Raw genomic sequence first — 7,509 nt, 5'->3', positions numbered from 1 at the left:
TCCTTGTTGACCAGGTTCAGGACTTCCAAGTGATTCCTGATGATGGTAAAGTCCATATATGGGCATAATTTTGGTTAATTAATTATTATGTTAGCTACAAAGAAAACATGGATTTGGCAGAAATTGATAAATCATTCTCCTGATTCATTTCTGTTTCATCTTCTGTTTCATTCCAATTATATTTTCCTTCTTAACTTTTTCCACCTTTATTGTTTTAGTACCCAACTGCAAACAGGACTTCTTTCTTGCATGGTTCTGTTTATTTCAGATTGAACTTGGTTATAAAACTCTTCAGCTTCCTCTTCTTCTGCAGCAATGGCAAATATTGGCTTCACTGTGTACTTCCTGCCTATGAAAGCAATGCCATTCATTCTTTGTTTTTTATGTCCTGAGTAGTAAAGGACAGGATCATCTGACAATGTTTAATTCCAGTCAATTTCAATTTCCTGATGTCTGTCAATGGATAATCAATTCATATAATCTTTCACTGTGTGGAGCTTTCCCCATGTTCACTCTCCACCTGTTCCATATTCCATACGTATATTTATTTTGGATGTTTTTATTTTTTCATTTATTATTATTTTAAAATGTTTTAGTGTATTAATTGTAATTTATTTTTTTTTGAATTGTAAGCCACCCAGAGTCACTGACTGAGATGGGTGATTATAGAAATTGAATGAATGAAATAAATGAATGGATGGATGGATGTTCCCACTGTAATTCTGTCTTTGCAATTTCAGATTTTGGCCGTATCAACAATGAGATGTCCTGGAGGCTTTTATCATAAATGCCGATAGAATAGAATAGAATAGAATAGAATAGAATAGAATAGAATAGAATAGAATAGAATAGAATAGAATAGAATTCTTTATTGGCCAAGTGTGATTGGACACACAAGGAATTTGTCTTTAGTGCATATGCTCTCAGTGTACATAAAAATACATGCATCAAGAATCATAAGGTACAACACTTAATGATAGTCATAGGGGCCAAATGTATTTTTAGTACCTTGAAAAATCCATAGCTCTTCCTCAGTAACATGTTGGATGCTACTTTACCAAAGGGACACATCATCCTGCATTATATCATCACTTGTTTTATTTCATCTGTCAATGAATTTTTCTAGATAAATTCCAGATGTAGTTTACCATTATAACCTAGAACTAAGGAGAAATTTCCTGACAGTGAAAATAATTAACCAGTGAAACGGCTTGCCTCTAGAAGTTGTGGGTGCTCCCTCACTGGAGGTTTTTAAGAAGAGATTGGACAGCCATTTGTTTGAATTAATATAGAATTTTCTGATTGAGTGAGGGGGTTGGACTAGAAGATCTCGAAAGCCCCTTCCAATTCTGTTATTCTGTTTTGTTATTCTGTTGTTCTTTCTGAGTTCGTATGTATCCATCCCATCAAATCCAAAGAAAGTCTGGAATAGTATAAGATCTCCTGTCATGGCAAGGGGTTGGATTAGAAGACCTTTTAAGTCCCTTCCAAACCCATTATTCTATGTTGTATGTTCTATTGCCTTCACCTGTAGAGAATGAAATGGTGCCTCTGCCTTTGCCACTAAAGTGGCCATCTGTCTCCAGCATCTTCCTGTATTGCTGTTGCTCAGTATAAGCATGTGCTTGCATTGGCTCCCTTTTTTAATTACTATGGATTTTATTGTTCACTAATGAAATACCTTCTATAAAAGTAATCATACAGTTATAGCCAAGGTATTTTATTTGGCAATCAATTTTACAAAATTAAGCAGGCAGGTGTGTTCTCCTTGCTTCCATAAAAAAGTGTAGATCACATTGCCCCAACCTTGTCCTTCTAGCTGAGTTAGATGATTACTTGCAAATTGCCATTCATATATAATTATCTTGTTCTGGTCTTCATTACCAGCATAAAGATATTGCTGAAATGCTGAATAAAAATTTGTAACATCAATACAATATTCTCATATTCTCTCTCACTCTTCTCTCTTCTCTTTCTGTCCCTCCCTCCCCCTTTTCCCCTCCCTCCCTCCCTCCCTCTCTTTTGTTCTCTCTCCTCTCTCTCCTCTTTCTCTCCTCTCTCCTCTCTTTCCTCTCCTCTCTTTCATTTTCTCTCTCTCCCTTCTCTCTTTCTCTCTCTCTGTCCCTCCCTCCCCCTCCCTCCCTCTCTCTTTCTCTCTCTCTCCTCTCTCTTTCTCTGTCTTTTCTTTCACTTTCTCTCTCTCTCCTCTCTCCTTTCTCTTCTCTCTCCTCTCCTCTCTCATCTCTCTCTTTGTCTCTCTCTCTCCCCCTCCCTCCCTCCCACCCTCTCTCTCTCTCTCTCTGACAGAGACAGAGACAGAGAGAGTGTATGTATGTGTGCATATCTTGAAGGGAGTATTTAGGTTTTAGAATTCTTTATGTAATATTTATAAAATGCTTTGTATTCCAAAGCATTAGCTCTACTAAGACCTGCCAATTAGGATGCTCCGATTAATAATAATGTTCAGTCTTTTTCTGGCAGCCATCAGATCACTGTTTACAAGATAAACATTCTACATCTCAGATACAAAAAGCAAACGCTGTTATGTGATGTGGGTTTTTTTTTTCCTTTTAACCCCTCAGCAATACAGAATCAAAGCATCAGTTGTCTGAATCAATATTTCACGACTCTCTGACATCAGTTTTCCAAATGATCAATTATCATCTTGTTATTAGTATGTCAGACACAACACAGCAGTTCAAGCACACGGGTATGGGAATTATTTTCTGAAGAAAAACAAAATGGAAAAAGCAAATGAATAGTATGCTGCCTGTATATAAATGGATAGCTGATCCTTGAAAACAATAATTATGCAAATGACCTCTTCCACAATATTGATGCATGAAAAATGTACTTCTAAAATCTTAGGGGTTTTTTTTCTATGTGTCTGCCAACATGATACCAGTGTTTCCAATATTTGAGGAGCTGTCACAAAAATGAGGGGGTCAACTATGCCTTCCAAAGAAGGCAAGACAAGGAACAATGGATTTTAATCAAAGAGAGAAGCAACCTAGAACTAAGGAGACAGTTTTGACAGTGAGAACAATTAATCAGTGGAACAACTTGCCTCCAGAAGTTGTGATTGCTTCAACACTGGAAGTTTTTAAGAAGATGTTGGATAACCATTTGTCTGAAATGGTGTAGGGTTTCCTGCCTAAGCAGGGGGTTGGACTAGAAGACCTCCATGGTCCCTTCCAACACTGTTATTCTGCCTGCAAGTCAGTTAAAACTCCTGTCAACTGCAGCTTTCTTAGCAAGAGTTGGAGATTCTTTGTCATTGCCTACTTCCTAGAGCTGAAAGAGAGTCCCAGGGTCATCCAACTGACTTTGTACCTGAGGTGGAAGTATAACTCACAGTCTCCCAGTTTCTAGTTGGTACCTTAACCTTTACACCAAACTGGCTATTTTGATTACTGTTAAAGAAGATATAAAACAGTTCTTTAAATATTTGATTTATATATTACTTTTATATTATTTTCTTTGTTTCTTTTCATAATTGCTCAGAGAACTTGGTAGACCTTTTTTTCATTCTTCTTCTCTTCTTACTGTGCTCTCATTTGTTGTGGGTCTCCTTAAATTGTGTTGAACTAAACTTCACTAAGATTCCACAAAAAACCTAGGAAACATAGTTTTGAGAGCTAGGCATTATATCCAGAAATGCAATTTCTAGGATTCCTGTCTAATAATTTCCTATCTTCTGTTTCTTGGTGAATCAGCAACCTGTAACCTCAAGGCTTTACATATAGTTCCTGTAATCAGAGCTGCCACAAAGTTAATGCTATGGTTTCTTGCAATGATGTTGTAGGAGACACACCATAAAATTTAATGTTATGTCCTAATATTAGATAATTTGTAAAACAAAGACCTCCCTAAACTCTCCTTTAAAAAGAACTCCAAGGGAAAAAAAAGAATCAGAAAATCCTAATTCTTCTACATCATATCCTGCTCACTGGATCCCTCAGCTCCCTGCAAAATATACAATGTAATTTCTAGGCCAACAAAGACTTGTCCTCTCCTGAATTAGGATATTATCCGGGTTTCTTGTGACCATTCCTCATCATACACCATTTATCAGTTCCTCTACATCTGGTATACAGCAATATTTGAATCCCCTCACATGTAAGAATAGGGAAATCACAAGAAAACAAATATGGGGAAAATAGATTTGTCACTGTTTGTCACCGTACAAGGTAGACCAAACCAATTCACTTCATGTGAATTAGGGAGAGCTTGTCTAAGGCATTTTCTCAAATTATTTTCCCTGTTGTTCCTTGGTCAAGTTTATCTGGTTGTTCTTCCTTCTGTTTTTCAAGGCCATTCACTATGTCTTCTATCTATCTGAGGGGAGGGTAAACAGGAAACTTTGCTTCCTAATTCAGTAATTTACATTAAAAAAAATCAAAGAAGGAATCTATGGATCCTACCAGTGGTGGATTCAAGTAATTTAACAACTGGTTCTCTGTTCTAATTATTTCTTCCAACAACCAGTTCACCAAACTGCTCAGAAAGTTAACTACCGGTTCTCCCGAAGTGGTGCGAACTGGCTGAATCCCACCACTGGATCCTACTCAGAACAAATAGGTATCAGTTCTACCATATTTCTTTTCTGGGCATTTTGAGGTTTGCTTACTTACTTACTTAATTGCATTGAGTTATTCTATGCCCCCTGTTCTGTTTTTCAGAACAACCTAATGATATTCCTAAGAACATTTGGTTCTCCTCACCTTGCAAATCATTCAGAATGGCTCCTATTACTGGGTGAAGGAAAATGTATGCTGAGCACTCCTAACTGCCATATGTTCTTTCTAGACACATGTTTATTATTAGCATTTTACAGTCACAATATCTGTGCTCATGGGAGACAATGTCAAATGTCTCTTTGAGTGACATTGATTTTTCCTGCAGCTGTATGTTTCATCTCTTTGCCTGAGCAGCTAGCAAGGTAGTTTCAATTTTCATTGTGATCCACCTATCCTCAACATTAAAAGAATCACATGGTCTTTGTTTCTTGAGAAAAGGGCTAAAAGCACAGTTCTAGTCATAAGCAAACTGCCACTTGGCTTGATTTAGAACTGGCTTGGTAATTAAAAACTTTCTTGGTTAGAGTCTGGGGAAAAGAACATTTGTTTTTCAAGAATTCTCTCCCCTGTTGTAAATTTCGGTCTACATATGTTCACTGATACTACAGTGTATATTAACTTTATCAATTACCTTGGAAAATCACACTTCCATGCATCAGCTATAGAAATTCAACCATCTGTTTCTCAGAATGAATGTACCTGGGAACAAAAGAGCTGAATTTAGATCTGAATGAAGATCCCAACTACAGGAAACATTACTTAACCCAACACTACAAATATAATTGAGGCTGTGGGATCAATGTTCCTATCAGTGCTGTCAGTGAGAGGACAGACATAGCATGCTGGAAGAAGGCTGTTGTCAGGTCCCATATACTTCAGAACAACATTGGAAGTCAACTTCTCACTGCCTTCTCTGTCCTGCAACTCTTCCAGCAGGATACTCTGACCTTCAGCTATACTGCAAGTCAACAGGCCTTCAGCAGGCTGCCAGTCAACTGCATTGTGACAGAGAGAAGGAGTCTGTTATTGGAGGCTGCTTAAGTCTGTGGTTGGACTCATATTAAATCTTGAAAGTGGGACTGAGAGTGTTGTGGAATCTGTAAGTTGCTTGATTGAGGTGGCTTCAGTCCTGGACTACTGCAGCAGATTAAAGGTAGAAAAGAAATGGCTTTTAGTCATGATCCTTTGTATGAAAGGTGGAGTTGTATGAAAGGGTCCTACTGCAATAACAGGACAAGTAAGGAGTTTTATCTTTGCCTAGAAGCTTAATAAAAGAAGGGTTGTTGGAACTGGAAGGAAGAGGTTAGAATTCTGTTGCAAGGGGGTTTGAAGGATCTGTACTGCAGTGTGCAATCCTGCTTCAATGACTTGACTAGGGATAAGCTTGTCAGTCCTGGGGTATGATCAGTAGGGGGAAGGGAATGAGGTGAGCAATGTGTTGAAATAAGATTGAAGGTGCAATTTTTATATTGGGGCTCCTATGTGTTATATAAAGGGATAGTTAAGGGGAGGTGTGGTTTTGGACAGTATGAAACCACCAATTTCATATGTAAAGGATGAGTAAACAATGGACTGAAAGAGATATGGGAAAGGGACTAATCCATATGAATGTTGATCCCCTCTTTTGACCCCATGACTTTAATCCTAGTAGTCAGATCATTGGTAATTTGGGCTGAGGTTGCTGCTGGTAAATACCAGGTTCATTTCCAATGGAACTATTTTCATCAATACACATGGATAAGCAAAAGGACAGTTTGGGTGATGGTAATGATAATGTTTAGAGATCTGCTGTTCTGGATTTTGTGTCCTATAGGAGCCACAAGTCCAAAGCTGGAAAGGGAAAGTATCTTTCAGGATATTAACCCTGAAGGAGACTATTATGTCTCCCTTTCTAACAAGCCCTCCTTTGATTTAAGTTCTGTTTGATAAAGATTATCTGAGAAACCATCTCACCCTAATGGGATTGCCCCACCCCACCCATTTCAGCAGAAGGGACATGTTGTAGACCCCATCAGCCAAGGAATTTTGGTAGGTGGGATCCAGGAGAAGAGACTTTACTGCAGTGGCTCCTGCCCTTTAGAACATGTATCCCCACCCCAAGGTGAGATTCCACCCATCCTCCTGACCTTCCTGAAGGACCTGAAGACCTAGCTCTGCCAGATGTCCTGGGACCCCAACAGGGGTGCACCACTCTGGGGTAGCTATCAAATTAAGAGAAGACCCCCACCTCTCCCTGTGTACTTCATCCTTCCATTATCCCCATCCTTTAATTGTAAATTATTATTGTTATTTTTTTGTTTTAATGTTAACTGGTTTTTAATGTGTGTAAGCTGCCCAGAGTTGTGTCTAGTCAACTCGGGTAGGACAAAAATCTAATAAATAAATACATACCCCCCCCCCCACAATGTTGCAGAGGACCCTGAAAGGTATAGACTATCTCTAGACCCTTTTCAGTCAGGTTTTAGACTTGAATTAGTACAGAAACCACATTACTGTTGGTAATGCTGTTGGTAACAGCATTACTTGCTGGTGACTTCTCATGGAGCCAGGACAGGGGTTGTCCAAGATCCTGGTTCTGTTTGACCTTTCAGCCACTTTCAATGCCATAAATCACAGTAACCAACTGGACTCCCTATGGAGCATGAGAGGGAGAGGCACCGTGTTCTAGTGTATCCTACTTTCTTTGTGTCTGGAACCAGTTGCTATTGGCAGTGGAGGAGAATTTGAATCAGTGACCTCTGACACATGAAGGTCAGTGCTCTCACTCCTCTTGTTTAACATCTCCATGAAGCTGCTAAGCAAGGTCATTCATTGCGTTGGTGATATTGTACTGAAGATGATACCCAGCTGTGCAAATTGATGCTGGGCTGACCAAGTGATATTGTCAAGGTCTTTTCCCAGTGTCTGAAAGCTGTGGGGGGCTGAATAG

Source organism: Pantherophis guttatus, chromosome 1 (assembly GCF_059756535.1).
Source record: "Pantherophis guttatus breed Tessera chromosome 1, ASM5975653v1, whole genome shotgun sequence".
NCBI classification, from domain to species: Eukaryota; Metazoa; Chordata; class Lepidosauria; order Squamata; family Colubridae; genus Pantherophis; species Pantherophis guttatus.
This window is presented reverse-complemented; position numbering follows the sequence as displayed.